This window comes from Dipodomys merriami, unplaced genomic scaffold (genome assembly GCF_024711535.1).
Source record: "Dipodomys merriami isolate MVZ:Mamm:240054 unplaced genomic scaffold, mDipMer1.0.p SCAF_773, whole genome shotgun sequence".
NCBI classification, from domain to species: Eukaryota; Metazoa; Chordata; class Mammalia; order Rodentia; family Heteromyidae; genus Dipodomys; species Dipodomys merriami.
In genome coordinates this window covers 90,598-112,500 of record NW_027206372.1, presented here as the reverse complement: position 1 = coordinate 112,500, position 21,903 = coordinate 90,598, and the positions used below count along the sequence as shown (strand labels likewise).

Genomic DNA, 21,903 nt, shown 5'->3' with positions numbered 1-21,903 from the left:
AACACTGCAATTTCATGCAATCCCATTTGTCCAACCTTTCTTTTATTTATTGTGTTTTTGGGTCTCTTTTAAGAAAATTTCGGCCTGTGCCAAAGAGACTTAGAGTTTCTCCAATTCCATCCTGTAATATTTTCAGAGTGTCTGTTTTGACTCCAGGTCTTTGATGCATTTGGAGTTGGTTGTTGTGCAGGGTGATATATAAGGATGTAGCTTTAGTTTTCTACAAGTGATTAACCAATTTTGCCAGCACCATTTACTGAAGAAGCTGTCTTTCTTCCATTCTAATTTTTAGCTCCATTATCGAAGAATAGATGGCTATAGGTCTGTAGGTTAATTTTTGATTTTTAATTATATTCCATTGGTCCTGAAGTCTGTTCTTGTCTTCAGTATCAAGCTGTTTTGATTACAATGGTGTTGTAGTAGAGTTTGAAATTTGGTATGGATATACCTCCAGCACTTTTCATTCTGTTTTTGATCATTTTTGCTATTCAGGGTCTTTTATTGTTCTGTATGAATTTTTGGATTGCCTCTTCTACTTCCTTGAAAGATGAGGTTGGAATATTTATAGGTATCACATTGAATTTGTAAGTAGCCTTGGCAAGTATTGCCATTTTCATTATGTGGATCCTTCCAATCCAGGAGCATGGGAGCTTTTTCCACTTTCTAAGTACTGTTTTGTTTTCTTTTTCAGGTTTTTAAAGTTTTCATCAGCTGGGCACTGGTGGCTCACGCCTGTAATCCTAGCTACTCAGGAGTGTGAGATCTCACAATCATGGTTCAAAGCTAGCCAGTGAAGTTAAGTCCATGTGACTCTAATCTCCAATAAACCAGTAGAAAACCGGAAGTGTTGCTGTGCCTCAAGTGATAGAGAGCTATCCTTGAGCTGAAGACCTGTGGGACAGCACCCAGGCAGAGAGTTCAAGACCCATGACTGACAAAAAAAAAAAGTTTCCATCATAAAGGTCCTTTTTGGTTAATTCCTAGGTGTTTTATTTGGGGGAGGGGGCTATTATAGATGGAATTGTTATCCTGGTTTTAGCCACACTTTTCTCATTGTTGGATTAGAGAAAAGCCATTGTCTTTGAGGGTTAATTTTATACCTGGCAACTTTGTCAAAGTTTTGAATCATTATGAGTAATTTGGGAGTGGATTCCATGGGATTCTTTAAATACAAGATCATGTCATCAAAAAGAGGGCAAGTTTTAATTAATCTTTCCCTATTTGGATACATTTTATGTTTGCACCTTGTCTTATTGTTGTAGTTTGGCATTCTAATACTAAATTGAAAAAAACTGGAGAGAGTGGACATCCTTGTCCCCTTCTTTTTTTTTTATTGTGAAAATACTTTACAGAGGGGTTACAATTACATGGGTAAGATAAGGAATACATTTCTTATCAAGCATTGTAATCTCCTCATTTGTTTCCACTTCTCATCCCTACGCATCCTCGCCCCGCCCCCACCCAATTCCCCCCTCCCCGGCACCAAAGTTGTAAAGTTCATTTTCAACATTAAGACTTGTAGGTCTCATTGTTGCAATGGGTACACCTGTATCCCTATTTAAACGAATTGTTTTTCCCCTTCCCCTCTACAAATTATACCGACATCAAATACAGTGAAAGCAGGGGTTATACTGTTGGGGAGGGACATACAAAGCAACAAAGAAATAATTTTACAAATGTGTTAGAAACAATCGCATGAAGGAAAAAATAATATTTGAATACATACCTTAGGGTTCATTTCCCTAACATTAAATTATCTGATCTTTTCTGTTTGACTCAGACATATACTAGATACTGCTAATAAGGGAAAGGATGGGACCTATGTTTCTTTGGGCCTGGCTTACATCACTTAATATAATTTTTTCCAAGGCTTTCCATTTCCTAACAAATGGGGCAATATCATTCTTTATGATGGAGGCATAGAATTCCATTGTGTGTATATACCACATTTTCTTGATCCATTCATCTACTGAGGGGCATCTGGGTTAGTTCCAGATCTTAGCTATAGTAAATAATGCTACAATAAACATAGTCGTGCTGGTAGTTTTAGTGTGGTCTTGTTTGTGAACATTTGGGTAAATGCCGCATAGGCTGAAATATTCTTAATAGAGACCCAGAAACACGACAAATCAAAGAAAGGTTGGACAAAGGGGATTGCATGAAATTTCAGAGCTTCTGCATGGCAAAGGTCATAGTTAGCAAGATCAGTAGAAAGCCCACGGATTGGGAGAAGATCTTCACTAGCCATACAATGGGCAAGGGTCTCATATCTAAAATATACCTGGAAATCAAAAAATTAAATCCCCCAACAACAAATCTTCAAATAAACAACTGCCCAATAAATAAGTGGGCTAAAACCTTAAAGAGAAACTTCTCTGAAGAGGAAAGAAGGATGGCCAATAGATATATTAAGTAATGCTCAACCTCCCTAGCCATAAAAAAATGCAAATTAAAACAACATTGAGATACCACCTCACTCCAGTTAGAATGGCTAAAATCAAGAACTCTAATAACAACAGATTCTGGAGGGGATATGGACAGACGGGAACCTGACTGCATTGTTGGTGGGAGTGTAAATTTGTTCAACCACTTTGGAAAGTAGTATGGAGGTTCCTCAAAAGACTCCACATAGAGCTTCCCTATGACCCAGCAATCCTTTGTCCCCTTCTTGATTTAAGAGGAAATGGCTTTAGTTTTTCACCATTAAGTATAATGCTGGTTGTAGGTTTGTCATATACAGCCTTTATTCTATTATGAATGTTTCCTGGATTCCTAATTTTTCCAGAGCCTTCATCATAAAGGGATTGTTGGATGTTGTCAAATGCTTTTTCTCAAACAATTGTGATAACCATGTGGTTCTTATCCTTGCTCTTGTTGTTGCGATGTATTATATTAATTGATTTGCATATATTGACCCAACTTTGCATCCCTGAAAGGAATCCTGTTTGATTGTGGTGTATTATTTTTTGGATGAATTGTTGAAGTCAACTGACCAAAATTTTGTGGAGAAGTTTTGCATCAATGTTCTTCAAAGAAATGTGTTTAAACTTCTCTTTTTTGATGAGTCCCTGCCTGGTTTTGGGATGAGGGTTTTAATATCCTCATTGAATAAGTTCTGTAGTGAACTTTCGCTTTCAATTTCATTGAAGATTTGGAGTAGTATTGGTGTGAGCTCTGCGTTGAAGGCCTTGTAAAATTCTGATGTAAATCTGTCTGGTCTTGGGATTTTTTTTAGATAGGGATTCTCTTATTGCTGTTTCTATCTTAATGCTTGATATTGGCCTGTTAAAATGGTTTAAATCATCTCGGTTTAGTTTCAACAGCATGTCGATATTTGCTATGAAAAGGTACATTTTTGCCAAGTTCTCAAACTTATTAGCATAGTTTTGAGAAGTATAACCTTATAATGTTCTGAATCTTGGTTGTTTCTGTAGTGATGTTTCCATTCTCATCTCTGAGTTTATTTATTTGGGTGATTTTTCTTCTTTTTCTGATAAGATTTGTTAAGGGTCTTACAATTTTGTTAATGTTTTAGAAGAACCAACTCTTTGTTTTGTTGATTCTTTCTATTTTTTTTTTGGAATCTAATTCATTTAATTCTGATTTAATTTTAATTATTTCTTTCCATCTATTGGATTGGTGTTTATCTTGCTGCTCTTTTTCAAGGAGGTTCAGATGGCTCATTAAATTGTTGGTTTCATATATCTCCAACTTGCCCCTGAGTACTGACTTTTCTGTGTACCAGAGGAGCTGGTAATTTGTCTGCTGGTTTTTGTTGAATATCATGAACATTTGAATTTCCTTTCTAATCTCTTACATGACTTACTCGTGATTCAACACTATGTTGTTCAGCATCCATGTGTTACAGGACTTTCTTTGGTGGCTTTTGGCGTTGAATTGTAATTTTATTTCCTGTGGTCTGAAAGAATGCAAGGTATAACTTCAATGTTTCTGAATTTATGCTTTTGTTTTGTGACCCAAAATGTGGTCAGTTTTTGAAAATGTGGCATATGCTGCTGAGACAAAGTTGTATTCTGATATTGCTGTGTGAAATATTCGTTAGATGTCTGTTAAATCTAGTTGATCCTTGGAGCTGTTTAGGCCTGAAGTTTATTGTTTTTGCCGAGTAGATCTATCTAGTGTGGATAGTGGTGTGTTAAAGTCACCAACAATTAATGTCTGTGGATCTACGTGAGCTTTGAAGGAAAGTAGTGTTTCTTGGATAAATTTGCGTGCTCCATTGATTGGCAAATAGATATTTAGAATTGTAATATTTTCCTGAAGGAGCAATCCATTAATTAGTATGTAGTGACCTTCTTTTTCTCTTCTCACTAATTTTAATTTGAAGCCTATTTTATCTGATATTAGGATTGCAACTCCCACCTGTTTATGGGGGTCATTTGCTTGGTAGATTTTGTTCCAGTCTTGCACTTTCAAAATGTGTTTGTTTTTATTGGGAAGTTGTGACTCCTGAAGGCAGCAGATGGAAGGATTTTGTTTTTTAATCCAACTAGACAATCTACGTCTCTTAATTGGAAAGTTAAATCCGGTAATGTTGAGAGATAGTACTGAGAGGTATTTTTTTATTGTGGAAATGCAGTACAGGTGGTTTACAATTACATGGACAAGATAATGAGTACATTTCTTATCAAGCATTATTGCCTCCTCCTTTGTTTCTGCATCCCATCACTTCCCAGACTCACCTTACCCAATCCACTCCCCCCCACCAAAATTGTAAAGTTCAATTTTCAACATAACGACTTGTATATTTCATTGTCGCAATAGTTCCACCTGTATTCCTATTTAAACAATTTGTTTTTTCTCTAACCCTATTCAAATTATACCAACTATAATACAGTGAAAACTGGAGTTGTTTTTTGTTATGTAGAAAAACGAACATTACAACTTTGGCCAGGGAATGGGGGAGGGAGGGAGTGGGGATGAGTGTGGGGGGGAGGTGAAAGGGATGTGAAGAGGAAACAAAGGAGGAGGCAACAATGCTTGAAAAGAAATATATTCACTACCTTGCTCATGTAATCATAACCCCTTTGTAGAGTATTTTCACAATAAAAATCTTCACTTATTATAATTCAAATACCAAGCAAGAGTAATTTTATATAATCATTACAAGTATCATTTTATCACTATCATAAAACAGAATAAAAGAGCAGTCCCAATTATTACCTACCTATCATTATGCTTAATTTCTAATCATTACCTAAATATCTTAAACAATCTAAATAGTCATGTCTTTAACATAGACATAAATATTCTATAATTTTACCTAAACATTTCCAGGGTCATACATTCATGATTCTAAGAAATGTGCACAGCAGTTAAAAAATGCTTTTGTGAAATTAATGTGAGACATGTTGTTGTTGTTGTTGTTTGCAAGTCCTGGGCATTGTCCCTAAGCATTTTTGTGCTCAAGGCCAGCACTGCACAACCTGAATCACAGGGCTAATTTCTGTTTTTGAATGGTTAATTGGAGAATAAGAAACTCAACTGTAGTTTTCTGTTTGGGCTGGATGTGAAAACAATTGTTAGACTTCAGCCCCCAGAGGAGCTAGATTTACAGGCGTGAGTTACTGGCACTTGGTTTGATGATTTTTTAATTTTAATTATGTTTTAAGATGTTTGTTTCACTATAATGCACATAATTCTATAGATAAATTTATATATATATGACGACAAATTCCCTCTAAAATGTATGACTTTCTACACATAACATTTATACACACACACATATAGATGTTTCTGAATATATATACTTCCTCTAAAATTTTTATGCTACTATTTTTTTACCCTTTTCATTTCAAAGATATAGTCTATTTTTCCAAAAGTTTCCTAGAGTAAAATGACTAAAGTTTCAATAGAAAGTCGAACATATTATTTTTAAGGTAATTTTAGATATACACATGATATAGTAGTAATATTTATAGTATATTAATTGAAAAATTCTGTTCAATCCCTTAAATATTTGTTTGTAATGGCAGGAAGAGGGGAAGTTAATTCACACTGGTTAGAAATGTGCAATGCTTCTAAAATCTGTTCAATAATTTGTTATAATCACATAATCAAGCTACCTGTTATGATTTAGTTTTTTTGTTTCTTATTTATTCAAAAATTTAACATGGATGCATGCACAGTGGTAATAATAAAATTATTAATAAAATACAAATAATACAAAATCATAGGCACATACCAGATTTTCAATAATTAGCACTTAAGATCCTAATAATAATTTTGTTGAAGATGATGATAAGAATGACTTTGATAATGGCAATGTTATAATTGAAAAGGAATACATTTTAGACATCTTTGAATTTAGATTTCCCACATTGAATACATAATAATAAACAGTGTTGGATTACATACAATAAGGAAGCAGTAGGGAGGTTGTCAAAAGACTTCACATAGAACTCCCCTATGACCCAGCAATCCCACATTTGGGCATTTACCCAAATGTTTACAAACAAGACCACACTAAAGCTACCAGCACAACTATGTTTTTTGCAGCATTATTTACCATAGCTAAGATATGGAACCAACCCCGATGCCCCTCAGTAGATGAATGGATCAAGAAAATGTGGTATATATACACAATGGAATTCTATGCCTCCATCAGAAAGAATGACATTTCCCCATTTGTTAGGAAATGGAAAGGTTTGGAAAAAATTATATTAAATGAAGTAAGCCAGGCCCAAAGAAGCATAGGTCCCATGGTTTCCCTTATTTGCAATATCTAGTATAGGTATGAGTCAAGCGGAAAAGGTCAGATAATGTGATGTCAGGAAAATGAACCCTTAGATGTGTACTTTAATGTTTTTTTTTCTTTCATGCATGAGGTTCTAATGCATTTATAAGATTATCTCTTTGTTGCTTTGTATATCCCTCCCCCACATTATAACCACTGCTTTCACTATATTTGATGTCAGTATAACTTGTGGAGGAGATGGGGAAAAACCAGTTGTTTAAGGATACAGGTGGACCTGTTGCAACAATGAGAAGTACAAGTTTTCATGTCCAAAACTACCTTTACAATGTCGGTGCAGGGGGGGGGGAAGAGAAGGATTGGGATTGGGGGGAGGGGGGAGGCTGGGAAGGGATGTGAACAGTAAACAAAGGAGGAGGCTGCAATGCTTGGTAAGAAATGTATGCATTATCCTGCCCACGTAATTGTAACTCCTCTGTACAGTATGTTCACAAATAAAACAAAATAAAATTAAAAAAAAGAATAACAATAGGAGAGTTTCAATATCAAGAAATAACAATCACATAATCATGTGAGACAGTAAATCCCTAATGTTATTCTTGTAGTCTCTCTAATGTATATTCACTTTTCTTGGTGGTATTGTTTTCTTATAAATAAAATTGTTTATTTTCACGTTTATTATCCCACATAGATAAAATATAATAAGCTGACTGCTTTGTTATCAAATGATCTTGTTTGTTCTAGCCTTGGGAACTTAGGAGAAAGCCTTTCACCACCCACATAGCCAGTGGCTTAGTTATATATCCCTAGAAGGTAACAACACATGCCACAAGCATGCTTCACTCATTAGGCAGAAATCCTTGGTCAGTTTTAGTTTCTATCCAGTTCACTGAAGAAAATCTATGTATAAATTTATGAAGCACACTTGGCAGCACATAAAGCAATAAGAAAATTCTGATGGACTAAGATTAGTTTTCAACCTAGTGTGATTAGTTCAAGTAACTTCTCATATACATACTATTCAATAACCAATGTTTTTCAGAGATATGTTGAGTATGTTCTTCAATACAAATGTAGACACATGACCTACTTTACATAATATCAATTACATATCTGTGGTTGCCTTAAAAGGACACAGCCCTTAGAGCGAGGAGGTAAAATTTATTTTTATTTCTGCATGAAGCAATTTGTGACTTCATACCAACAAACTGAATTTGACTCTTTCCTTATTTGTAAGCTAAGGTGGAAAATGTAAGGACTCTTCACTTTTCTTTTTTCTTCCTCTAGGAGTAAGCAAAGTATTCTTCAATATTTCTGGTAGATTACATCCATTTATAGATGAGAAATGTAAGGCCAACAGTCAATTTAGTGAGTAAATAATGATACTAGAATTTGTGTCTGAGCTCTTCCCTCTGCACACTTAACAAGGAACAGTAATTTGTTGATGGAGAGGACCAATATGAAAACACTATGTGGAAAAAATATACTTTATAAAAAGTTGTTTAAGACTAGGTGACCAGTGATGAGTACATGAAACAGACTTGTGTCAGGGGCATAAAAAGGAGTACATAGAAATCATATTAGTGCTGGGCACCAGTGGCTCATGCCTGTAATCCTATCTACTCCGGAGGCTGAGATCTGAGGATCATGGTTCAAAGCCAGCCTGGGCAGGGCTCAATCTCAGGTCCCGGGATGGACCTAACCCTCTATTGGCTCACAGAATGTTGTACTCACCATGACCCATTCATCACTTTGGTTTGCTAGGCCTTGAGTTAAAATCCCAGAACTGTCAAAAGATGAATACTGATGTGAGAAGCCAAGTGATCTTCCTCTTTTCCTGTGCTGTGAGAGTCCTGCTTCTCAACTAGGAATGGAACATTCTATATAGGCAAATCTATAGCCATGAGAACAGGTTGACATCCATGTCAGCACAGTTATACCTGGCACCATACTCAGTAAAGTACACAATACCTCCATGAATTAGACACAAATTAAGGAGAAGTGCACTGAACACAAGATGCTGTCTACACATGTATATCAATTGAGGTCCTATGTTTAAATTATGAATTTATGATCATCCTGGCCCTCCCTGGTGCTCAATGTCAGGTCCTGGAAATGGTCTAGCTCCTCAGTTGATCACATTCCAATGTCCTCACCTTGACCCTTTCACCAATTCGGCCTGCTAGGTCCTGAGTTCAAATCGTAACACTGTCAAAACATGAATCCTGATGTGAGCAGTACATCAGTTCACCTCCTTTCCAGTCCTGTGAATGTCCTGGGTCTCATCTAGGATGGACAAGGCATATGCTACTCTATAGACATACGAATATGTTGTCATGCATGTCAGCACATTTATATCTATCATCACACTCAATAAAATACCAAATTCATCTCTGACTTAGACACACAACAAAATAAATAACTAAACTGAAAGCATGATGCATTCCACACATGTATGTAAATAGAGATCCTATGTGTAAAATAGGTAGGCATATGATTTTTGTCAGTGTTGGGCTTTAATTCAGGCACTGGGATCAGGCCTGAACATGTAGTCTTCAAGGAAGGTGATGTTCCCCTTCTTCCACAGTGCAACAGAGTTACCCAGACCTGAGTTTTAATCCCAGCTCTGGCAGTAAAATGGGGAGTATTCGGACTAGGGTGCTTCCTTCATAATTTTTTTTAACAGAGTCAGAGGTTGAGCTCAATTTGTGGCAACTCTGATCAGTTCCGAACATCTTAGGCTGCAACCTCTGGACCTACAACCCATCATCGGATCCTAGGACCCCAGGGCTTGCAGGAACAAAAAAAATAGCAGCGAAGGGAAAAGAAAAGTTGCAGGAAGTTCCACCTGGCACTTTTATGTTCATTTTCCTTTGCATGGTGATCATGCTGGGTCCGAACTCAGCGGCCTGCAGAGTGAAGGTGACCTGGAGTGGCTGAAGGTCTGCTGGCTCTCGCGGAAGCCCAAGGGCATCGGGGTATCGGAGACCTCAAGGTCGAATCCAAGTCAGTCCCCCTCCATTGAGGGAATGGCAGGAGATCCTGAGATACTCTTTTCCAGCACTTGGAAGGGTCGTGGAATTTGATCAATCTCATCTGTGAATGAGTACTTTTTGCAGGATGCACCTAGGAAATGATAAGCAAGACTCATTGTGTATAGATTATTTTCAATGAAGAGTTGATGAAGCTTGACCATAATCATCACAGTCATGAAATGGAGGCATCGGGGAAGATCCAAGAATCGGTAGTCATGGGGTATATTGGATTCCATCACAGGTCGCCATCTCTCCTAATGTATGCAAATATGCAGACTACCTTCAGCTTATGAAGGGATGAGTATTGTGCTCTCCCTCTGCCACTCCTGGGGCTCAATCTCAGGTCCTGGGAACAGCTTAGTTACTTTTTAGCTCTCAGCATGGTATCCTCACCTTGACCCTTTCTCCTGTTGTGTTTGCTAAGCTCTAAGTTCCAACCACAACAGTGCCAAAAGCGGAATGCAGATGTGAGAATCCAATACATCCACTTGTTTTCCTGCCCTGTGAAAATTCTGGGTCTCAGCTAGGATGCAGAAGGCTTAAGCAATGTTACAGACATGGGAATTAGTTCTCATCCCTGCCAGCACAGTTATATCTCTCATCATAATCAATAAAATACAAAATGCATCCCTGACTAAGATACACAATAAAAAGAATAACTACAGTGAACACATGATGCATTCCAGACATGTATTTAAATAAAGATCATATGTTTGAAATAGGTGGGTATATGAATTTTACCAATGCGGGGGCTTCAATTCAGGCCCTGGGAGCAGACCTGACCTTGTAGTCTTCAAGGATGGTGATCTTCCCCTTCACCCACAGTGCTATAGTGTTACCCAGATCTGAGTTGGAATCCTAGCTGTGGCAGAAAAAATGGCAGTGCATGGGAGAGCTGAAGATGTCGGCTTCTGTGGTCAATGATCACAGAATGAGACTGAAATATTCTCTGAACAGCTGCATGATGTGAACCTTCTGCTCAAGGAAAAGGCCAGAATCTTTGATTACCTGGAGCAAGTAAACTCAAAATTATAGGAGGAGCTGGAAGTGCTCTGGACAACAGGAAGAAAGGAATCTGCAAGTTCCAACAAGCACTGGTGGGCATGAGGTACTGAAGAGACTTCTGGACAACTTGAGCTGACTGGTGAGCACAGTGAATCTAGAGAGAGACATCTTCACAGAAGACCTGAGCATTGAGAGGTCCACGTGGAAGGAGGAGGCCCGGCTGCTGACCCAGTGGATGAACGAACTGACAGAGGAGAAGGAGCAAAAGGGAGAGGGGCGAGGCAGGTGTTTGGCCTAGAGAACAGGCTGGAGGAACCATGGCCCATCTCAGGTCGAGTGACAGTTGCAGGCCCATGCCTACTGCACGCACATGGAGTTGAAAAACCGGGAGGAATAACTTCACATCCAGGTCCAGGAAAACCAGAGGCTCCGTCTCCAGAACCCGGAGCAGCAGTAGCAATGGTGGAGACTGGAGGAGAAGGCCAAGGATTGGCAGGAGATCCCTGAAACCCTATGATGCGCACATATGTGTGACGGACAGCTGGAGGAGCAGCTGGCCCTGCTGAGGGATGCTCTCCACAGGGTGAGCGGTGAGAAGGAGGAGCTTGGGAGCATCCTGGACACAGAGCAGCAGGTGAAGAAACACCTGCGGGAACAGCTGGTCCACACAGAGGAGAAGATAGAGGAATGGAAAGAAGTGGCTGAGATAGAAAGAAAGCCAAGCATCTCAGGACCAGCAGGAACAGTCTCTGGCCCAGCTGCAGGAGCTCAGAGCCACCTGTGAACAGCACAGCATCTCCAATTAGCGGCTGAGCTCCAAGAAGGAGGCCCTGCAGCAGCACCTAGAGAGGCAGACCCAACACCTGTAGCAGCTGAAGCAAGTGCACGGCCCGACCAACTGGGGAGACTAGGTGGTGCCACCAAAGTGGCAGGACACTCTCAAGTGCTTGAAAGCAATCAGACCACAGGAAGAGGGGCGGCAGGCCCAGCTGAGCTTCCTGGCTTTCCCTGGGGAAAGGGAAGTCAAAAACCCTGGAGAAGCAAAAGTTGAGGAGTCGACTCCCCCCATACACATGAACATTGCAGAGGATGGAGACATTCCCCAAATTGATAGGGATGTGGATTTGTGAGCACTCTTAGTGGCTGAAATCCACAGGGGGAAACTCCTGTAGTGGGAGTGGCAGGCCTGCTGTGGGCAACCGGTTCACCTGGCAGCTCAAGTGCCAGAGAAAGCTTGAGCCACAGGCCCTCCATCCCATGAGCTGGCACCACAGCCTGTGTGGGGATGGGAAGAGGGACACCTGGGTGTCCGAGAAGAAAATATACTTTGTCCACGACCTGCCTGATGAGATGGACTTCCATAGTCCAGCGGGTGATCCTCAACATAGATACAGCCAGCTCGGCACACATTGCACTGTTGAGGAGTCCCTCGTGGCATGTAAAGAGCAGATGTTCATTCTGGCTGAGCTGTGTCAGAAGAAACCTGAGCGTGTGTACCAACTGTCCTAGGAGAAGATGGAGAAGAGGAGAGAGCTGCAGGACCCGCTGTCACTCCTCACAGGGGAAGACATGGACAACGGGCTCCAGATGCCAGCACAGGCTGAGCCTCCTGTCGCTGCCGCCGCTTTGGATGCCTCCATGCTCCAGGGCGGGCGAAATGAGGGGGGAGCAGAAAAGTTTTGAAGAATTACCACTTCAACACAGTGTGGAAACTGCAAGAGGAGAGATCGAGGTTCCCAACCCCATAGAGGACTCCCCCACAAAGCACATCCTGCCGCGGCTGCCCCACATCTAGAGACACCCACAGCTCATGGGCTCAGGTGAGGAGCACTCCCTCCCTTTCTTCTGTAGAGTGATGCAGATGATGACTATGTGACATGACTCTTCAAGGCCTCAGCAGCCAACATATGTAGGTGGCCAAGTGGCCTTCTCTCAGGCCTACATCTGCTGGGTCATGGTAATGGTAAACTGCGGTTTGGGTAGGGCAAAGGCTTCTGGGAGGTGGCCCAAATTCAAGGGGCATCTAGTGGCCTATTGGTGGCCAGGGAAGAGGGCTATGTTACGCTTATCACAAAGAATAAATTGTTTTCAAAGGAAAAACAAGCCTCCAATAAAGAAGGCTGTGTGCTGAGTTATCCCAATGGGTGCAATATGCTGCATCCTTGAGAAGAGAAGAATGAGGAGAGTGCTGTCTGCCGAGTCCTGTAGACTGTTTGCTCTGTACTGATTTTCAAATGGTGCTGTGTGCTGAGTTCTTCCACAAGGTGTTATGTGCAGAGTCCTTCAAAACTATGCTATGTGCTGAATTTTTAAAAGGGTGCTGTACACTGAGTGTTTTACACAGGGTGCTACATACTCAGCCCTTCAAAGTGTGGTGTGTATGGAGTCTTAACACAGGGTGCTATTTGCTGAGTCCTGGGAAAGAGTGCTACGTGCTGAGTTTTTCAAAGCGTGCCATGCACTGAGTCCTATACACTGCGTGCTATGGACTCCCTCATTCAAAGGGTGCTGTGTGCTGAATCATCCCAAAGGCTACTATATGCTAAGTCCTTCAAAGGGCACATTGTGCTGAGTCTATTACTCAGGGTACTTTGTGCTGTTTTTTGAAGTATGCTGTGTGCTGAGTCTTCTCAAAGGATGCTATGTTCTGAGTCCTTGAGTCTGAGTATCTCTCAGTATCTCAGTCTCTCAGGCTCTCTCTCTTTCTTTCTCTCTCTCTCTCTCTCTCACTCAGTCACTGTGCACGTTCTTGATATGTGGAGTGGAAAGGCTTGGAGGAGTGTCTCCTCTAGTAGTGGAGCTGAGGGGAGATTCGATCCCCTGAGCAAGTGCTAGGGTTGGTGGGGAGTGATGAGCTGAGGTGAGGCGAATGAAATGGAAGGTAGAGTGTCAGATACAGAAGACAGAATACACCAACTGGACCAAAAAGTGACAGATATGGAAAAATCACTCAAATTAAACCAAAGGAAAATTCAAGACCAAGCAGATAATGCCAAGAAATTTAACCTTCGTATAATTGGAGTGGAAGAAGGTGAGGAATTCCAGAGCAAGGGAATGCAACACCTATTGAACAAGATAAAAAAATTATACACTATGAACAGGTAGGCTTCATCCCAGAGACTCATGGATGGTTTAACATACATAAGTCAATAAATGTAATCCAGCACATCGACAGAGCCAAGGTGAAGAATCACATGATTATCGCCACAGATGCAGAAAAGGCCTTTGATAAAATTCAACATTCATTCATGCTAAAAGCTCTGGAGAAAATAGGAATAGAAGGAACATTTCTAAAAACAATAAAAGCCATTTATGACAGACCAATAGCCAATATTATACTTAATGGGGAAAAGCTACAACCAATTCTCCTAAAATCAGGAACAGGGCAAGGATGCCCACTCTCTCCACTCCTCTTCAATATAGTCCTGGAACCCTTAGCCAGGTTAATAAGGCAAGAAATAGACATTAAAGGGATCTGCATAGGGAAAGAAGAAGTTAAACTACCACTTTTTGTAGACGACATACTATACCGTCACGATCCAAAAAACTCCCTCCACAAACTCTTAGAAATCATTAATCACTTCGGCAAAATAGCAGGATACAAAATAAACCCACAAAAATCAGTGGCCTTCCTGTATACTGACAATGTACAAGAAGAGAGGGAAATAAAGGGAGCATCCCCATTCACAATAACCTCCCAAAAAATAAAATATTTAGGAATTAACCTAACCAAAGGTGTAAAAGAACTATTTAATGAAAACTATAAAAAGTTAAAGAAAGAAATTTCAGAAGACACTAGGAAATTTAAAGACCTCCCATGCTCTTGGATAGGCTGACTTAATATAGTAAAGATGGTAATACTTCCAAAACTAATATACAAATTCAATGCAATTCCTATTAAAATCCCAATGACATACATCACTGAAATACAGAAAACAGTCCAAAAATTCATATGGAACAACAAAAGACCTAGACTAGCCAAAACAATTCTAGGGGATAAAGACAATATGGGAGGGCTATCCATGCCGAACTTCAAACTCTACTACAGAGCTATAATAACAAAGACAGCATGGTACTGGCACAAAAACAGACCCGAAGACCAATGGAACAGAATAGAAGATCCAGAAATAAATCCATAGGCCTACAGCCAGCTGATATTCGACAAAGGAGCCAAAGACATACAATGGAAGAAACACAGCCTCTTCAACCACTGGTGCTGGGAAAACTGGGTGGCCACATGCAGAAAACTAAAAGTGGACCCCAGCCTATCACCATGCACCAACATCAACTCAAAATGGATTAAAGACCTTAACATTAAACCTGAATCTCTGAAACTACTGCAGGACAGAGTAGGAGAAAAGCATGAACTAATAGGCACAGGAAGGAACTTCTTGAACAGAGTCCCAGGGTCACAACAAGTTGGAGAGAGACTCGACAAATGGGACTACCTTAAAATAAAAAGCTTCTGCACAGCTAAATCTATCGCAACTAAGCTAGAAAGACAACCAACTAATTGGCAAAAAATATTTACCAGCAATATATCAGACAAGGGGTTAATATCCTGTATATACAGGGAACTCAAGAAACTAATCCCTCCCAAACCTAACAAACCAATTGCTAAATGGGCAAGGGAACTAAAGAGGGACTTCTCAAATGAAGAAATAAAAATGGCAAAGAAACACATGAGGAAATGTTCATCATCCCTGGTGGTGAAGGAAATGCAAATAAAGACAACCCTGAGATACCACCTTACCCCAGTCAGAATGTCCCACATCCACAAATCAGCCAACGACAAATGCTGGAGGTGATGTGGAGAAAGAGGAACCCTATTACATTGCTGGTGGGAATGTACACTTATACAACCACTTTGGAAAGCAGTCTGGAGGGTCCTTAGAAAGCTAAAGATTGACCTCCTTTACGACCCAGTCATACCACTTCTAGGCATCTACCCTGAACAACGGACACATGCACCTCCATGTTTATTGCAGCACTATTCACAATAGCTAGGATATGTAAACAATCCAGATGCCCCACCACGGATGAATGGATCCAAAAATTGTGGTATCTATACACAATGGAGTATTATGCAGCCATTAGAAATGACAAAATAATGGCATTTGCAGGGAAATGGATGGAGCTAGAAGGAATCATGTTGAGCAAGGTAAGCCAAGAACGATGAGACAAATGGTACATGGTCTCCCTGATAAGTGTATGCTAAATCCAAAATGTTAGGTTATACGACAAAACCAACAGGACTTAAGAAACAAAGAACTCCCACTCATCTGGTCGAACCACTACTAAATAACCCATGCTGCTGATCACATGTATGGTGTATAACATGTGAACACCGTTATATGTTACAGACTGTGATAGACAATTTGCTCCAGGAAAGTTAGAATGAACCTATGACTTTAAATGAGCATCATTATTCCATAATACTGTGAAATATGGGAAATTATGTAATCACTTAATCCCAATAAAAAAAAAAAAAAGAACCTCGGGGAAGGTAGGGAGGGAAGGGATGGTAGGAGGAAAACAATGGAGGAGGTAACAATGCTCAATAGGAAGTGTACTCATTACCTCACTCATGTAACTGTAACCCTCTGTATAGCATCTTTACAATTCAAAAAAAAAAAGTTCTATAGTTTATAGGCAAACACCCGGGGAGATTTTCTCCTGATAGCGTTATGCAAATTGGAGTGGTATCTGTCATTCCTTCATAATTAATTGTTTGAGAAATCATATGAGAATTAGAATAGTCCTCCAAACCCCCTAGCAGGTCACTATTATTTGTCATTACCTGTATTATATCCTTATCCCTCCCATCCCACGGGATGTAGAAGAGGAGGATTAGGAACATAAGTCCAATATTGTTCTCCTGAAACAGACACTGCCTGCACAGCAATAATGGCAAGCATAGCAAGAAACATATTTTCAACAGTGATAGTCTTTCCTGTAGAAACAACAATCTCCTCCGCAGAATGGCTGAGCTTCTTAATTAGTTCCCAGGTTGGTGGTTGGGCTTCTTTTGTTGTCTTCGCCTGTTCAGGAGAAAGGTGAAGAATTTTGAGCTTTTGCATTGCTTTCTTCATTTGCATCTTCTGTTGTTTTTTTTTTCCCCTGGGTTTGTGATTAATTACAAATAAAGCATGATGGTTTCTCTAGTTAATAGGTCAGCCATCATATTTCCAAATGAAAGAAGACCTGGTAAATTTGTATGTCTCTTATGTGTTCAATAAATAATTTTTCTTTTCTAAGTTGAATTAATTTTTGTAACTGATGTAACAAGTCTATAATTTTTTATTGTCATGATAAAAGAGCTGTCTCTATGGCTGGAAATAAGTTAACCACATGCTTACAGTCTGTGTAAATGTTAGGCTGCTGGGGAAATATGGTTAAAGCTAAAATTACAGCAATAATTTCCGCCTGTTGCTCTGAAATGTCGGATGCCCTTTTAGTAATGGGGAAGTGGTCTGGAATGTATACCACCGAAGTTCCATTTGAGAACCCATCAGTAAAAACTGTTAGAGCTCCTTCTAAAGGTGTTCTTACCACTAACGGAAAATGGTTTTTATCTCTTCCACAAATTTTAATAAAGGATGTTGAGGAACATGAAATTTTTTTTGTCCTGTATAATTTAATAATGCTAATCCCCAATTCTCATCATTCTGTAATAATATTTTAATTGTTTTTTATAATAAGGTATAATTATATTATTCATTTCTTTCTCAAATAACTCTAGGCACCTACTCCTTGCCTTGGCAATGAGTTGGCTGCACAAATATACAAAAGAAGCTATCATTCTTGTCTGACTGTGAGGCAAGTGAAGCCATTCCAGGAATGCATCTTGCCATAAACATCTTGTATGGGTATAAGATGTCTTTAATATTATAAAATCCCAGTCATTATTATAGTCCAATTGGACCACTTTTGCTTGTAACTTTTATTCCACCAATGAAATTTTTCTAACATTATTGGAGTGAATCGTCTCTTAGAGTTAGGATTAGAATCACCTTTTAGGGCTTCAGACAATGGGTGTAATTCTCCTGTGATAATTTTCAAGTAGGGTCTAACCCAATTTATGTTTCCTAGTAATTTTTGAAAATCATTTAATGTTTTTCATTTATCTAGCCTAATACTCATTTTTGTGACATGATGTATTATTTTTCCTAAATAATTTAAAGGTTTATTATGTTGAATTTTATCTGGAAAAATAAGCAAACCAAAGTTGTTTAATTGCTCAATGGTTAATTGTTAAAATTTGTTCTGTTAAATGTTTACTTTCAGCAGCTATTAAAATATCTTCCATATAATGAATAATATAAGCATTAGAAAACTCTTCCCTAGTTTTTTGTAAAGCTTAATCCACAAATTTTTGACACAATGTAGGAGAATTTTTCATGCCTTGTGGCAAGACCTTCCACTGATATCTCTGCCAGGGCCTTTTCCAATTACATGAGGGCACACGAAATGCAAATCTTTGAAAATCATTAGGATCCAATTTTATTGTAGGAAAAATCCTGAAAATAAATGATTATTATATAATCTCCTTTAGGAAGAGCCACAGGAGATGGAAGTCTTGGCTGAAGAGTCCCCATGTCATACATGGTGTTATTAATGGCTGTGAGGTCTTGTAACAACCTCCATTACCCAGATTTCTTTTTAATTACAAAAACTGGAGTATTCCAAGGGCTATTGGATTCCTCTAAATATCCTTTCTGTATTTGCTCATTTACCAATTGTTCTACAGCCTGTATCTTCTCTTGAGTTAGGGACCACTGATCAAACCACACTGGCTGATCATTTTTCCATGATATTGCATCAGCAAACTTCTCATCAGCGGCCCCTATGAAAAATTTTGTACACTAATGTAATCTGCGGTAACTAATTTTAGTTCCATGTTTTGCATAATGTCTCTGCCCCATAATGTAAGGGAAAAGAAGATATAATATAAGGTTGAAAGTTTCCAAATCTATTTTCACACTCCCACTTTAAAAATTTTGAAGTTTGAGCAACATTGTTAGCCATATCCAATCCCATTAATGTAGATTCTGTCTTCATAATTGGCCAGGAGGAGGGCGAGTCTTTTCCTGCAATAAATGTTGGGTCTGACCCTGTGTCCACGAGACCTTTAACAGGCTTTGTATCCACTTTTTTGGTTTTCATGGGTCCATCCTTAGAAATAGATTGTACCCAGGCCACAGTTTCTGTGGAACTGAAACCTCCTGTACCTCGATCTTGTTTTAGGATTTCATTTCGAAGATGGACATAATTTAAAATTAAGATTTGAGATAATCTTTGATCCATATGTATTTACATATTTTCTTTTAAAAACCTTACCGTTACTTTAATTTCCCCTTGATAATCTGCATCAACTACTCCAGGTAATACCTCAAAGTTTTGTTATAATTTGAGCTTCTACCAATTATCAAGCCCACAGTTCCTTCAATTACAAGACTGTAAACTTGAGTGTTTATTAGCTGAATACCATACATGATAGAGACAATGTAATCTCTTTTTTGCTGCCAGATCTAGCCCTGCACTTCCTGGAGTAGCTCTTGGCAAATCCCATACTGCAAATGAAGGTGACAAGAGATTTAATGGAACTGATCCCTTAGGGGATTTTTGTGTAACAGTAGGTGTTTCCCCTCTTTCGTTTACGGGGCTGAGGGAGCACCCCTCTTCTTGTTTTTTGTCTCCTTTTCTTCTTCTGTTAGGAGAATTCTATCCTTATGATATTTTGATCTACACTCATTTTTCCAATGATTGCCTTTATTTCATTGTGGACAAAGTCCAGGCGCTTTACCCTTTTTATTGTTACTAGGCTTATTTTTCTTTTGTTGAAAATCTTTACTCATGTGTTCTGACTGGTCACATGAGAAACAGACCCCATTTCTGGCCTGAGGTCATTTCTTATGTAATTTTTGTACATAAGCACTGAAGGGTTCTCCTTTCATTGCTGCAGCATGTGCCATTCCTTGAATGGCTGCTGGTGAGGCATCTATGCATGCTTTAACATGATCTTGCAATGATCCTGTCAGTAATTTTAAAGTACTTAATTCATAACTTTTCATACTTCTTACCTCCTCCCTCATTTTTCTCACAGTTTTCCTTTTCCTCAATACCTCTCACAAGTTGTTATGTACATTTCCCCTATATTGTCTTGTGAGCATTGCTATTGCATTGGTTTGCCTTTTGTCTTTTTTCTCACCATTTTGTTTTTCCTCTTCCATTCCCTAATTAAGGTAAATGTATACACAAAATACAGGGCACCAAAATCAAATACAGCAGGGATTAAACTATAGGGAGAAAACCCAAAGCAAAATAGAAATCACATACTACATTAAAAACAGCAAGCTAATAAAAAAGCCTCTGTTTCCGTATCTTGTAGTTCATTTTGCTCGGCATTAGCTTCTATGGTAATATATATGCATAACAAAGCCACTGGAAAAGAATAGTTGCATGGACACTATATCATAAAAACAATGTTAGCTGTTTCTGATGGTAAAGGTGGAATTAGGATTGGTGAATTCGCGATTCTGATAAAGGAATTTCAAAAGAGTTTTACAATTATGACAGGTAAATTTTAATTCTTCAACATTTTTAACAACTTAGCCTATTAAGAAAATTTAAAATTGTGGAGTTCCAGGAAGATGGCGGAGGACAAGCTGGAGGCTAAACAAGCTCTCACATATTAAGCAGTTTTAGAGTTCCAGTGAACAGTCCTAAACCAGACAATCACGCCAAGTGTGCCATCACACAACAGAGAGTTAGGCCAGAGAGGAAAAATCCAAGCAAGGGGACAGATCTGAGCTCTTCCCAGCAGCTGCCACTGCGGCAGCAGGGGTGGTGGCGGCCTTACTGCCATACCTGAAATAGTGAGAGTCCAGGAGGAAAGAGCCATACACAGCGGGTGAGCAGATTCTACTCAACACCAGCAAGAACCGACAAGGAGCAGACATTTTCATCCTGCAGTTCACAGACCAGAGATGATCCAGGAACCAAGATTCGGCAAGAGTTGAAGCCTGATGTCCTCACTCCTTCTTAGGGAGCAGAGGAGGGAAGGCCACCCTTCCCCCCTCCCCAGTACCGGAGACTCCATCTTGGATACCGACAAAGCTTGGCAGAGCTGCTAGCTCCAACTCAGGCCTTGGAATAAAAGGAGTCATTTAGCAGGTCACAAGAACTTAACGGCGTGACATGCCAGACTCAGCTCCACCCAGGGAAAAGTCACCCAGTGAAGAAAGCCACTCAACAACCATGAGAAGGAATATTACAGAGCTAAGCCCTGGGATACACAAGTATGTAAAACATGACAAATGAAGAAAAACAGTAATACGTATGTAATGCAGACTTATATGGGTAGGTATTTTTAATGTTTAAGGCTATGAACTGATTGTGTGATGACCTAAAATTAAGAAATTGATAGGTTCAACTATCCTTTGGTCCAACCATAGCTGATAGTTTAAGTGAAACGGGGCCACAGTAGTGTGCCTTGATTTACCAAAGTGAAAATAGGCCAATATTTGGAAAGCTACCATTTGGACATGTGGTTGGAGTGGCAATTACTTCAGTTTGTTGAAGTGTCAGTAGAAAGCTACAGTTTTAGCACAATGATAGAAAACTTTCAGGGATCTGGTAGATTTTCCCTTTGTCTTCATTTTCCCTTTTTATCTGCGAGCTAAAGTATCATTACTGGAAGCCTGTCCAAATTGTGCCTTTGGCAAGTTAACAGATAGTCTGTCACATGCCAAATAAAAGAGAATTGGAACAGGTCTATATTGAGCACCACAGTAGACGGGTCTCTGGACATTCTCAGGAAGAGCCTTCTGCCATTGTGGGATAGATAGGACTGGATAATATGCAAAATAGACACCATAGATTGAAAGTATTCTGCTAAGTTGACACTTGAGATATCAGATGTAATGCATTGTATTAATTTTTATGAATCAGTTAATCAGATTCATCATACCATATGATGTTACTAGACTGTCATATGCATGCTTATTGCATTTCCTTTGTATAACATATAATATGTTTTGAAATTTGGTATAAAATATTTGCATTTTCACTTATTTATTTTTACTCTGCATTACTTTAGTTCTCATGAGTAGGGAAATGCCCTGGAACTTTGTAATTTGTTGTCAT

General features: G+C 39.3%; 1 long non-coding RNA gene across 1 annotated transcript in view; it reads right to left on the bottom strand.

Annotated features, from left to right (window-relative positions):
* Positions 1-9,628: 9,628 nt before the first annotated feature.
* LOC138818536 (uncharacterized) overlaps positions 9,629-21,903 on the bottom strand; it is a 30,368-nt gene continuing 18,093 nt past the window's right edge. The window contains exons 2-3 of the long non-coding RNA XR_011369183.1: positions 16,556-16,796; positions 9,629-9,841 (exon numbers count right to left, since the gene is read on the bottom strand). This is a non-coding gene — a long non-coding RNA (uncharacterized lncRNA). The remainder of the gene's footprint in view (positions 9,842-16,555; positions 16,797-21,903) is intronic.